The 13,311-nt window shown below is 44.8% G+C and overlaps 1 long non-coding RNA gene across 1 annotated transcript in view; it reads right to left on the reverse strand.

Moving 5' to 3' along the window:
- LOC141088553 (uncharacterized) overlaps positions 1–12,816 on the reverse strand; it is a 723,984-nt gene extending 711,168 nt beyond the window's left edge. Inside the window, exon 1 of the long non-coding RNA XR_012231978.1 lies at positions 12,621–12,816. This is a non-coding gene — a long non-coding RNA (uncharacterized lncRNA). The remainder of the gene's footprint in view (positions 1–12,620) is intronic.
- Positions 12,817–13,311: the final 495 nt, after the last annotated feature.

Below are 13,311 nucleotides of genomic sequence, written 5' to 3' on the forward strand. Positions count from 1 at the left end.
TGTGGACCCTGCATCCACCACATTAACCCAGTGCGCAGTGATGGACACGTAACGGCCCTGGCCATGCCGACTGGACCATGCATCAGTTGTGAGGTGCAACTTTCCGCTCACTGACTGCTTGAGTGCATGGACAATGCGGTCTTTCACATGATGGTGGAGGGCTGGGATGGCTTTGCGAGAGAAGAAGTGGCGACTGGGTAGGTCATAGCGTGGTACTGCATAGGCCATGAGTTCGCGGAAAGCTGTGCTTTCCACCAACCGAAAGGGCATCATCTCAAACGAGATTAGTTTGGCAATGTGGGCGTTCAAACCCAGTGTACGCGGATGAGAGACTGAGTACTTTCTTGACCTACTCATAGTGTCTGGGAGGGTGAGCTGGACTTGAGAGCTGCATATGGTGGAAGTAGCGGTGGACAGGGCGGACTGAGAGAGGGTTGATGATGGTGATGGAGTTGGTGTTCTTTCTGATGGCCTAGAATCAGTCTTTCGTTGATATAACAGTGGGATTCCCTGACTGCTGTGGCCTTGCAACGACACCTCAACATTTGCTGCTGTGCTAACCGGTGGGCTTACAGTGGGGGAAACAATGTAGCGTTGCTGACTACCTTCGTTGTGATCAGTTGCACATGTGGCACTTGAGGTTTGGTGTTGTGTCCACGCTTGCAAGTGCATGCTGGTTAAATGTCTAAGCATGCAACTGGTATTCAAATTTTTCAGATTTTTCCCTCGGCTAAAGGTCTTTGCGCACTTCTTACAGATAACCTTGGCCTGATCATGAGGATTTTGTTCAAAAAAGTGCCACACTGCACTCTTCCTACTTTGGCAGACATTTTGCGGCCTAGCACGCTGTGATCTTTTGACCCTCTGGACAAGCTGTCCAGCAACTCTTTTGATGTTTGGAACCTGTCTTTGGAGTGCTCCGGGCCTGCCAGATAACAGCTGTTGCGATGTCGATGTCTGCTGTGGATGCTCCTCATCTGAGCTATTGGAAGCAGCACCCTCTTCCCCCAATGGATGCCAATCTGGGTCAACAACTGGGTCATCCATCACCTCCTCTTCTATGTCATGTGCACCTTCCTCTGTGTCACCGTGTATGGTGGTATAGTGTGCGGGAAGGGGCACCTGAGTCTCATCAGGGTCAGAATCTGGCTCTGTACACTACGAGGACAATGTAGTGCTCTGAGTGAATGTACCAGCAGAATCATCCATCAGCGGCTGTGCATCAGTGCACTCCATGTCAGATTCATCTTGGCCTGGGTAATTCACCATTTCACTTGATAATCCAGGCATGGTATGTGAAAACAGCTCCATGGAGTAATCAGTAGTATGGCCTGCGTCATCCTTCAATCTTGGTTGGGGTGAAGGACACAAGGAAAGGTGTGGTTCATGAACATGAGCCTCCAATGATGACTCAGTGCTTTTACTTTTTACAACTGAAGAAGAGGAGGCGATAGAGCTGGAGGCTGAGTCAGCAATGTAAGACAAAACTTTTTCCTGATGCTCTGGCTTTAAAAGCGGTTTGCCAACTCCTAGAAAACTAAGCGTTCGAGGCCTTATGTAGCCAGACGATGACGCAGGCTCAACACCTCCTGCATTCGGTCCTATTTTGCTCTTGCCACTACCATCAGATCCACCACCAACACCATCATTACCAGCTGCCAACCCCCGCCCAATTCCACGGCCTCTTCCACCAGCCTTCCTCATTTTTGGTAGAAATGAAGACAAAATCCAACAAACTATATAGTAATGTAAAACAAGGTACAAGGTGTCTATAGGACAGGGTAGATTTTGAATTTCTGCAGACACTTGTGGACAGTTTTGGATTGTGTGAGGCCCACTGATATCTGAGCGCTATGTGACAGGCTCGATGGCACAGCTGTGACAAAAGTGACGAGAGGATAAGGGAGATTTTGAATTTCTGCAGACACTTGTGGACAGTTTTGGATTGTGTGAGGCCCACTGATATCTGAGCGCTATGTGACAGGCTCGATGGCACAGCTGTGACAAAAGTGACGAGAGGATAAGGGAGATTTTGAATTTCTGCAGACACTTGTGGACAGTTTTGGATTGTGTGAGGCCCACTGATATCTGAGCGCTATGTGACAGGCTCAATGGCACAGCTGTGACAAAAGTGACGAGAGGATAAGGGAGATTTTGAATTTCTGCAGACACTTGTGGACAGATTTGGATTGTGTGAGGCCCACTGATATCTGAGCGCTATGTCACAGGCTCGATGGCACAGCTGTGACAAAAGTGACGAGAGGATAAGGGAGATTTTGAATTTCTGCAGACACTTGTGGACAGTTTTGGATTGTGTGAGGCCCACTGATATCTGAGCGCTATGTGACAGGCTCGATGGCACAGCTGTGACAAAAGTGACGAGAGGATAAGGGAGATTTTGAATTTCTGCAGACACTTGTGGACAGTTTTGGATTGTGTGAGGCCCACTGATATCTGAGCGCTATGTCACAGGCTCGATGGCACAGCTGTGACAAAAGTGACGAGAGGATAAGGGAGATTTTGAATTTCTGCAGACACTTGTGGACAGTTTTGGATTGTGTGAGGCCCACTGATATCTGAGCGCTATGTGACAGGCTCGATGGCACAGCTGTGACAAAAGTGACGAGAGGATAAGGGAGATTTTGAATTTCTGCAGACACTTGTGGACAGTTTTGGATTGTGTGAGGCCCACTGATATCTGAGCGCTATGTCACAGGCTCGATGGCACAGCTGTGACAAAAGTGACGAGAGGATAAGGGAGATTTTGAATTTCTGCAGACACTTGTGGACAGTTTTGGATTGTGTGAGGCCCACTGATATCTGAGCGCTATGTGACAGGCTCGATGGCACAGCTGTGACAAAAGTGACGAGAGGATAAGGGAGATTTTGAATTTCTGCAGACACTTGTGGACAGTTTTTTATTGTGTGAGGCCCACTGATATCTGAGCGCTATGTCACAGGCTCGATGGCACAGCTGTGACAAAAGTGACGAGAGGATAAGGGAGATTTTGAATTTCTGCAGACACTTGTGGACAGTTTTGGATTGTGTGAGGCCCACTGATATCTGAGCGCTATGTGACAGGCTCGATGGCACAGCTGTGACAAAAGTGACGAGAGGATAAGGGAGATTTTGAATTTCTGCAGACACTTGTGGACAGTTTTGGATTGTGTGAGGCCCACTGATATCTGAGCGCTATGTGACAGGCTCGATGGCACAGCTGTGACAAAAGTGACGAGAGGATAGGGGAGATTTTGAATTTCTGCAGACACTTGTGGACAGTTTTGGATTGTGTGAGGCCCACTGATATCTGAGCGCTATGTGACAGGCTCGATGGCACAGCTGTGACAAAAGTGACGAGAGGATAAGGGAGATTTTGAATTTGTGCAGACACTTGTGGACAGTTTTGGATTGTGTGAGGCTCACTGATATCTGAGCGCTATGTCACAGGCTCGATGGCACAGCTGTGACAAAAGTGACGAGAGGATAAGGGAGATTTTGAATTTCTGCAGACACTTGTGGACAGTTTTGGATTGTGTGAGGCCCACTGATATCTGAGCGCTATGTCACAGGCTCGATGGCACAGCTGTAACAAAAGTGACGAGAGGATAAGGGAGATTTTGAATTTCTGCAGACACTTGTGGACAGTTTTGGATTGTGTGAGGCCCACTGATATCTGAGCGCTATGTGACAGGCTCGATGGCACAGCTGTGACAAAAGTGACGAGAGGATAAGGGAGATTTTGAATTTCTGCAGACACTTGTGGACAGTTTTGGATTGTGTGAGGCCCACTGATAGCTGAGCGCTATGTCACAGGCTCGATGGCACAGCTGTGACAAAAGTGACGAGAGGATAAGGGAGATTTTGAATTTCTGCAGACACTTGTGGACAGTTTTGGATTGTGTGAGGCCCACTGATATCTGAGCGCTATGTCACAGGCTCGATGGCACAGCTGTGACAAAAGTGACGAGAGGATAAGGGAGATTTTGAATTTCTGCAGACACTTGTGGACAGTTTTGGATTGTGTGAGGCCCACTGATATCTGAGCGCTATGTGACAGGCTCGATGGCACAGCTGTGACAAAAGTGACGAGAGGATAAGGGAGATTTTGAATTTCTGCAGACACTTGTGGACAGTTTTGGATTGTGTGAGGCCCACTGATATCTGAGCGCTATGTGACAGGCTCGATGGCACAGCTGTGACAAAAGTGACGAGAGGATAAGGGAGATTTTGAATTTCTGCAGACACTTGTGGACAGTTTTGGATTGTGTGAGGCCCACTGATATCTGAGCGCTATGTGACAGGCTCGATGGCACAGCTGTGACAAAAGTGACGAGAGGATAAGGGAGATTTTGAATTTCTGCAGACACTTGTGGACAGTTTTGTATTGTGTGAGGCCCACTGATATCTGAGCGCTATGTCACAGGCTCGATGGCACAGCTGTGACAAAACGAGAGGATAAGGGAGATTTTGAATTTCTGCAGACACTTGTGGACAGTTTTGGATTGTGTGAGGCCCACTGATATCTGAGCGCTATGTCACAGGCTCGATGGCACAGCTGTGACAAAAGTGACGAGAGGATAAGGGAGATTTTGAATTTCTGCAGACACTTGTGGACAGTTTTGGATTGTGTGAGGCCCACTGATATCTGAGCGCTATGTGACAGGCTCGATGGCACAGCTGTGACAAAAGTGACGAGAGGATAAGGGAGATTTTGAATTTCTGCAGACACTTGTGGACAGTTTTGGATTGTGTGAGGCCCACTGATATCTGAGCGCTATGTCACAGGCTCGATGGCACAGCTGTGACAAAAGTGACGAGAGGATAAGGGAGATTTTGAATTTCTGCAGACACTTGTGGACAGTTTTGGATTGTGTGAGGCCCACTGATATCTGAGCGCTATGTGACAGGCTCGATGGCACAGCTGTGACAAAAGTGACGAGAGGATAAGGGAGATTTTGAATTTCTGCAGACACTTGTGGACAGTTTTGGATTGTGTGAGGCCCACTGATATCTGAGCGCTATATGACAGGCTCGATGGCACAGCTGTGACAAAAGTGACGAGAGGATAAGGGAGATTTTGAATTTCTGCAGACACTTGTGGACAGTTTTGGATTGTGTGAGGCCCACTGATATCTGAGCGCTATGTCACAGGCTCGATGGCACAGCTGTGACAAAAGTGACGAGAGGATAAGGGAGATTTTGAATTTCTGCAGACACTTGTGGACAGTTTTGGATTGTGTGAGGCCCACTGATATCTGAGCGCTATGTGACAGGCTCGATGGCACAGCTGTGACAAAAGTGACGAGAGGATAAGGGAGATTTTGAATTTCTGCAGACACTTTCGGACAGTTTTGGATTGTGTGAGGCCCACTGATATCTGAGCGCTATGTGACAGGCTCGATGGCACAGCTGTGACAAAAGTGACGAGAGGATAAGGGAGATTTTGAATTTCTGCAGACACTTGTGGACAGTTTTGGATTGTGTGAGGCCCACTGATATCTGAGCGCTATGTGACAGGCTCGATGGCACAGCTGTGACAAAAGTGACGAGAGGATAAGGGAGATTTTGAATTTCTGCAGACACTTGTGGACAGTTTTGTATTGTGTGAGGCCCACTGATATCTGAGCGCTATGTGACAGGCTCGATGGCACAGCTGTGACAAAAGTGACGAGAGGATAAGGGAGATTTTGAATTTCTGCAGACACTTGTGGACAGTTTTGGATTGTGTGAGGCCCACTGTTATCTGAGTGCTATGTCACAGGCTTGATGGCACAGCTGTGACAAAAGTGACGAGAGGATAAGGGAGATTTTGAATTTCTGCAGACACTTGTGGACAGTTTTGGATTGTGTGAGGCCCACTGATATCTGAGCGCTATGTGACAGGCTCGATGGCACAGCTGTGACAAAAGTGACGAGAGGATAAGGGAGATTTTGAATTTCTGCAGACACTTGTGGACAGTTTTGGATTGTGTGAGGCCCACTGATATCTGAGCGCTATGTCACTGGCTCGATGGCACAGCTGTGACAAAAGGGACTAGAGGATAAGGGAGATTGGATTGCTTTTAAAAAAGCAGTTTGCGGAGCAGTGGATAAACAGCAATGCCAGCCTGTCAGGAAGCCTTAAAAGGCAGCCCAACAACCAACACCACTGATACACCACAATATAGCCTCCCCTTGCACTGCACACACAGTGACTGGTGTGTTGTGCAGGCCAAATTGCTAGCAGCAGAAGCAGTTTTTTTTTCTTCTCAGGACAAAAAAAAAAAATTGGGATTGCTTTTAAAAAAGCAGTTTGCGGAGCAGTGGGTAAACAGCAATGCAGGAATGTCAGGAAGCCTTAGAAGGCAGCCCAACAACCAACACCACTGATACACCACTATATAGCCTCCCCTTGCACTGCACACACAGTGACTGGTGTGTTGTGCAGGCCAAATCGCTAACAGCAGAAGCAGTTTTTTTGTCTTCTTCCCTGCCTAACGCTCTCCCTACAGAATCGGCAGCAACCTCTCCCTATACTGAGATCGGCAGAAGTAAGATGGCGGTCGGCGTGCACGCCCTTTTATACCCCCTGTGACGCCCACCAAAGCAAGCCAATCACTTGCATGCCCTTCTGAAAGATGGTGGTGACCCCTGCCTATGTCATCACGTTGCCCACAGTGTCCGTGGATCCTGATTGGCTGAAAAAGAGCGCAAAACAAACTTTTGAAACGCGACTTTGGCGCGTAAGTCGCCGACCTCGTGGCCGACCTCATCCTAGGGTCGGGTTTCGTTTCATGAAACCCGACTTTGCCAAAAGTCGGGGACTTTTGAAATTTTTCGACCCGTTTCGCTCAACTCTATTAACTATTACATTTTGCATGATGCCCGTGATACACTTTGATGTACAGTTTCTATACATTTCTGTTTACATAAGCAATTGCTTTAAAAAAATCGAATAGTTCCACCAATTTACAAGCGCAAGCAAGAATCATTATCTGGAATAGTAAACTAGGGCAAATAAAATACAAGACATTTATCATTGCTTTGCAGAGGCTAGTTTCTGCTTGAGAAATCAAGTCTCGTGGCCCACTTTTGCAGTTCTTCCTCTTTGCAATATATAACTGGGAATCAGAGAGCACATTACTGGATACCAACAAACTCCCATGAAGAAGCTACAAAGACAATAACAAGAAAATGATATGTTTATCGCTATTGACACAAAGATGCTTCTTTATGGCAAATAGACAGCCGGAATGTAGCCACCTTTGTAGTACTGCGTCATACCATAAATCCTATGGTAATCTACATTTGGCTCAGGACTTTTTTGTTCTTCAGGTATAAGTCAGATGCTAAGATGGGTTCATATGGCAGGGGTTTCAGAGTATACCCCAATGTAATTCTTCCCTTAAAGAGGTTGTATCAAGTTAGCAAACTATCACCTATCGTTGGGGGTCCCATTGATGGAATCCTTACCAATCCAGAGAACAGAACTCTGCATGTTGACCATGTCTGAATGGAATGGTTTTCGAGCGTGTGTAGCACTGCTCCGTTCATTGCCCATGGAACTGCTAGAGGTACCAGGGTGATGTATATTACACTTTTTAGACTCTGGAAATCAAAGCTTTATCAAGTGATTTGGCATACAGTGTTCAGCCACACCATTAAAACAACCGACACATGAGGCAACCTTCATTATCCTGTGACAATGGTACCTGTGAAGGGCTTGGATTTATTAGGCAGAAAGGTCTTAGTGAGTTTCTAAAGTTGACGAGTTGGAAAAAAGAAAAATGGCTAACCATAAGGATTTGAGTGATTTTGACATAGGCCAAATAGTTATGGCTAGATAACTGAGTAAAGGCATTGGTCCAAGATAGGAGAACTGGTGAACCCAGAGACAGTGTGAAACAAAGGCTGACTCTTTTGGACAGACTCCACACAAGAGCTACTGTAGCACACATTACTTAAACAAACTCATGATGGTTATGAAAGGAAGGTATCAGAGCACGGCATGAATTGTAATGTGGACAGAGACCGGTCAGACACCATACTGAATCCTGTCCACCACCAAAAACGTCGACAATTGGCACATGGGCATACAAACTAGACTATAGGTTACAGTGAGTTTCTAAAGTTGACGGGTTGGAAGAAAGAAAAATGGATAATCATAAGGATTTGAGTGATTTCGACATAGGCCAAATTGTGATGGCTACACAACTGAGTAAAAGCATTGGTCCAAGCTAGGAGAACTGGTGAACCCAGAGGCAGTGTCATGGTCACCAAAGGCTCACTGATGTCCAAGTAACAAACAAAGACTGACTTTTGGCCAGATTCCACACAAGAGCTACTGTAGCACACATTACTTAAATTCATGAAGGTTATGAAAGGAAGGTATCAAAGCATGGCATGAATTGTAATGTGTACAGAGATCGGTCAGACACCATACTGAATCCTGTCCAACACCAAAAATGCCAACAAATGGCACAAGGGAATCAAAACTAGACTATAGAACAAGGTGGCATGGTCTGATGGACGTTAAAAAAAAAGACAGGAAGTCAGAATATAGAGGGTACGTTAGGGAATTTTTAATTGAAGTATATTAGAAAACAAGATTAGATTATTACAGTGAATAGATATACATTTAATATGAAATTCACCTTTAGTTTCGGACCGCCCCTTTAAGTTCAGCCGATTGGTTCGGCTCTCCACAGCAGTCCCAGTTTCTTATGTGGCCCCTTGGGAAAATTAATTGCCCACCCCTGGTCCACAGGAAAACCTTAGGTCTTGGCATTCATGTGGATATTATGCTTTGTTGGTCTTGGCATTCATGTGGATATTATGCTTTGTTGAACATTGTTGCAGACCAAGTACACAATTTCATGTCAAAAGCATTGACTAATGACAGTAGCATCTTTTAAGAGGTTAATGTACTATGCCTCACTACTAAAATTGTATGAAATAGGTGAAGAAACATGACAGAGAGTTCATAGAGTTGACTTAAAAATGAGGTGTTGCAAAGAATAAGAAAAAAATAAATGTGAAAAAACTACTAAAAGACCATATCAAATTCACAAGGATACATTGAGAATTACAAAATTAAACTAGGACTAATAAGAGGTCTTCTTAAATAAGAAGTCCTAGTTTTACAAGTGACAAAGGAAAATATGTGTACAGTCATTAAGATAGCTCACCACTGTAGGTAATGAAAGTTCACAGGTCAACACCGCTATTAACGTCTTCTGAAGAGCTTATTCTCCTTGCTGTGACCCTTGAGAGAGCCATAAGGAAAAACCACCCGCTATTTGTGGGTCTTACTTGTACTGATTTATAAGCGATAAGTGTGATAAAGTAAAAAACGAAAGATCTATTAAATCATCTATTGCTCATTGTTTTTCCTTCATCATTCTTTACCTACAGCTTCTCCAAGGCAGTAACTGAGCCATCGTCGGTCCTGTAAAGTTTGGCCAGCACTGTACCATTAGGAGTAAGGAGAACAAGCACTTTAGAAGAAACGCTGAGATCACATTTCCCAACTTGGAATCTCATTCTTGCCCTCATTGGCCTTTTCCTGCCAAAAAGTTATCTTTACCCCTTTGGTGAGTCCCATAGCTAGCATTAAGAAATCACATGTATGTCCCTCCTGGTGCATCAGGGACCTCATGGGACTCTGCCTTTGACCCTGTTATACAAACATATACAATTGTTAAAGCAAAGAATTATCCCTTATGACGGAGTAATTTTGCAGAGGAGAGTCACAATTTTGGATCATCATCTACTAGAAAGAACACATAGTGACAAAAAAGAGATCACCACTATGTCTAAGAACCCAGCACATCCATGAAGTGCCCAGCAGTTTCAGTAGGCACCATGTACAGTAATTCTTCATTTATCCATGGGTGTAATAATTTGCCTTAGGTAGAATCACCGCTTACTTTCGATTACTGAGGACCGTAACACCATGTTGTGTGACTTATCAATTGTGTACCGATAACCAAAAGTGGTTGTCCAACACTGTTAAAGGTACTCCAGGTCCAATTCCTGTTCTACACCAGCATCCATCCACCACTGGACATCTTGACATTGTACTTGAAAGTCATCAACACACGATAAGATATCACTGACATCTGCTCCAGACATGGACAACTCTGGTCACACGCTGATACTAGTTTAATTGATACCACCTATTCCCTTCTGGGATCCAGAACTTAACTTTCTGCCCAAATCATAGAATGTTTCACCTTTGTCCCTCTACGATGTACCCTCTTAAATAGCAAGGCCAACCTTGAGCAGTCAGCGTCTTCATGAGCTACTTTTACTCTGCAAAGACAAGCTCTGCTCTTAAAGGTCACTGGTGTGATTGGTTGCTCAATTCCAAAGGTCCCCCTTCTGCTTTACTTATTCCAATGGGAATTACTATTACTTAGAACTATTAAAGAATCTTAAGCAGCTGCCATGTCAAGGTGACTGGTATTCTCCATGTGATGTGCACCAGCTGATATGTGACACACATACTGTCCCAGTTCATTCATTGGTACCCTGTGATGTGTCTGCTCTGTAGGTCACTGTCAAGTTCAAGAACATTCCCCTGGCCCCACAGGGTACAGTTCTCCATCATAAGGCTCGATGCAGATCTGAATGTTCAATTTAACCTTTTACATCATGTATGTGTTCAGTTTACTTTTGCAGTTAAAGGGGTTGTCACCTTTGGACATATATTTTTTTCTTAAGTGCATGTAACTGGAGCTAAAGATCATTTTTGCAATTGGGTTTCATTAAAAATGTTGCACCTGTCTATTGCTGGCTGCAGAATGAGTTAACTGAGAATTGTCAGTAGTCAGCACATTATGCCAATGTGACGGGATGTTTCTAACTGCTATTAGTCTTTTTTTGAGTTCTCATTTTTTGATTTATGACCACAGAACATATCAAAGTTGAACTTGCAGGACATGGGCGCACAGACAGAAGAATAGTCCAATAGTTCATCATAATACACAATTCCTTCTGCTTTGGAGCTGGATGTGGCCCCCTTATCTCTTGGGCCCCTGGGAGCGACTGCACAGGGTGCACCAATGGCATGTCCGCCCCTGGTGCAGTGAAACAAAGAGCATGTAAAAGCCAAATGGTGCAAAATGTTTCATGAAACTCAATTGTAAAAGTGATCGTTAGCCCCAATTCCACACATTTGGGGAGAGAAAAAAAGGTCTCGACGGTGGAAAACCTCCTTTATGATCATGCAGCAAGTTTGCCTGCAGTCACATGATATTAAAACTACTGGATAAAAATGTGGTATGGAAAGTAAATTAGAGACCAATGCTGGGATATGCCAGCCTGTGACATCATCGGTGGTATTCATTTCATGAGTCCGACTTGTGTCTCTAGGAATTTGTGCTTTCACGTGGTCTCAGTCACCGTTCATGGGCACTCGTGACAGAATCAGACGCCTTTTTCTTTATTAACCCTTAATCTGCAAGTGCAATGACTAATGTATGACTTTCCAGGAGTGTAGAAAGAGAAGAGGCATCAGTACAGTCTCCGTCCCACCACATTCTATGCAAGACTGCTCCACCTGCTCAGATCAGGCTGTCACCATGATGGACACATGCCAATCCAATTTGTATTGACCTGCACAGACTGTGAGGTATATGCATATCATCCATAGTTGTTTTTCCAATAAACAATGACATGGACAGAAAGCTGAACGCCCAAGGATCTGGGGAAGACGGATGGTAAGTCTATGTCCCTGACTGCTAGTTACCAAGGACAGTATACAGCGTCCTGATTTCTGCACTTCAAGAATGCATCTCCTTTCTATAGGCAGAAATGACAAGTCACTGGTTGTACTGCTGGAGGGCAGACAGGCGCTGCATTGGATGCACCTTAATGTGTTACTATTCCCATCTACTATATAGAAGATTTTACATCTTTCATGCTCGAAAGAGAATTTCACCTCCGTCAGGGACCCAACACACATTCAGAAAGCAAAAGCCCTTCTAGTGTATCTGACAGTACCATAAACTCCGAGCATCCTAGTTTCTTTATAAAAATGCAATATCATTCATTACTTATTTGGGATATATCCTAGACTGATTGGCAGCCAAAAAAAAAATCTACAGGTTTGTGGTTGCAATCAGGTTTTGGCACTTGATTTAAGGAAGAAGTGTTTGGGATTGTACATTTAGGAAGGGAGGTTTGGACCTTGGTTCCACCCTCCGCACTGTATGCAGTTCTTAGAAAACTACTCGCAGCCTGCTGATCTGCACCAATCATATCAGAACCTTCTGCATATGTTGTAGCTTTCAAAGAGTTAAGTAAGGCTAATAAAGCAATAATGAAGTCAGGAATGGGAAAGAGTTAAATAGAAGTAGATTATAGACACCTATGCTGCACAGGCAGCAAAAAAGATTGGGGTGCTGAAAGCTAGACTCTGTAAAGAAGACCAAAGTCTTCCATAGTTGTGTCAGATGTCACACAGATAGCATCAGGAAAATGGGATACAATCAAGACATTGAAAGTTTGGATCCATCATTGCAAGTATGCTAGGTTGACCTTAACTCTTTACAAGCCATTGCTTAGTCCATTTAGGGGACATGATGGTCACCTTCTCAATGACCTTTGAAGGAGCTGCATCATCAGAATCACCTACCTGGCTGCAGGAGGTGTGATTGGAGAGGAAGTGTAGGAAAGCATCTTCTGGGAGCCCACTGCTCGCCATCCTATACAGAAGAAAAGCAGTGCAGGAGAAGAAGAGGAGGAGGAAGAGCTAGGAGGCTGCAGGTGGTGCAATGCCTACAGTGGCTACCCTTGAATAGGCTAGGTGCTCTCTGGGTCTCCTTGCCTTGCTGCTGAACGGTGGAGTGTTAGAAGCAGATCCCGAGCAGTATGTGAGGACAAGAGGAAAAAGCGAAGGAGGGGCAAGATACAGAGAGAGAGAGAGGAGGATGATGACTGTGTGACTGTGACACAGGGACAGAGGAAGCACAACCACAGCTACAAGACTTTGCACTTCATTTGGAAGACATAGAAGTCTTGGACAAGAGAGGATGGAAAAGTCTTCTCTCCGGCAGTGATGGTGACACAGTAGCCGTTCTTCTACAAAATAAAGTTAACAAAAGATTGGAAAACTCTCCATACAGTTACAGCATTCCAGGATGCCAAAATGAGACCGATAAGACAAGCGACGATAATGATGATCGGCACATGGACGGCGCCAGATCGATTGGTTCTAACCGATGGAAAGATGAAGTATACTATTAAAAATAAATATTTTATTGACAGTAGTGGAAGCCTGGAATAAACAGATTTGGGGGTAAAAGTAAAATTTGTGGAATTTAAAG

This window comes from Dendrobates tinctorius, unplaced genomic scaffold, assembly GCF_039654945.1.
Source record: "Dendrobates tinctorius isolate UK_male_01 unplaced genomic scaffold, ASM3965494v1 ptg000039l, whole genome shotgun sequence".
Classification (NCBI taxonomy): domain Eukaryota; kingdom Metazoa; phylum Chordata; class Amphibia; order Anura; family Dendrobatidae; genus Dendrobates; species Dendrobates tinctorius.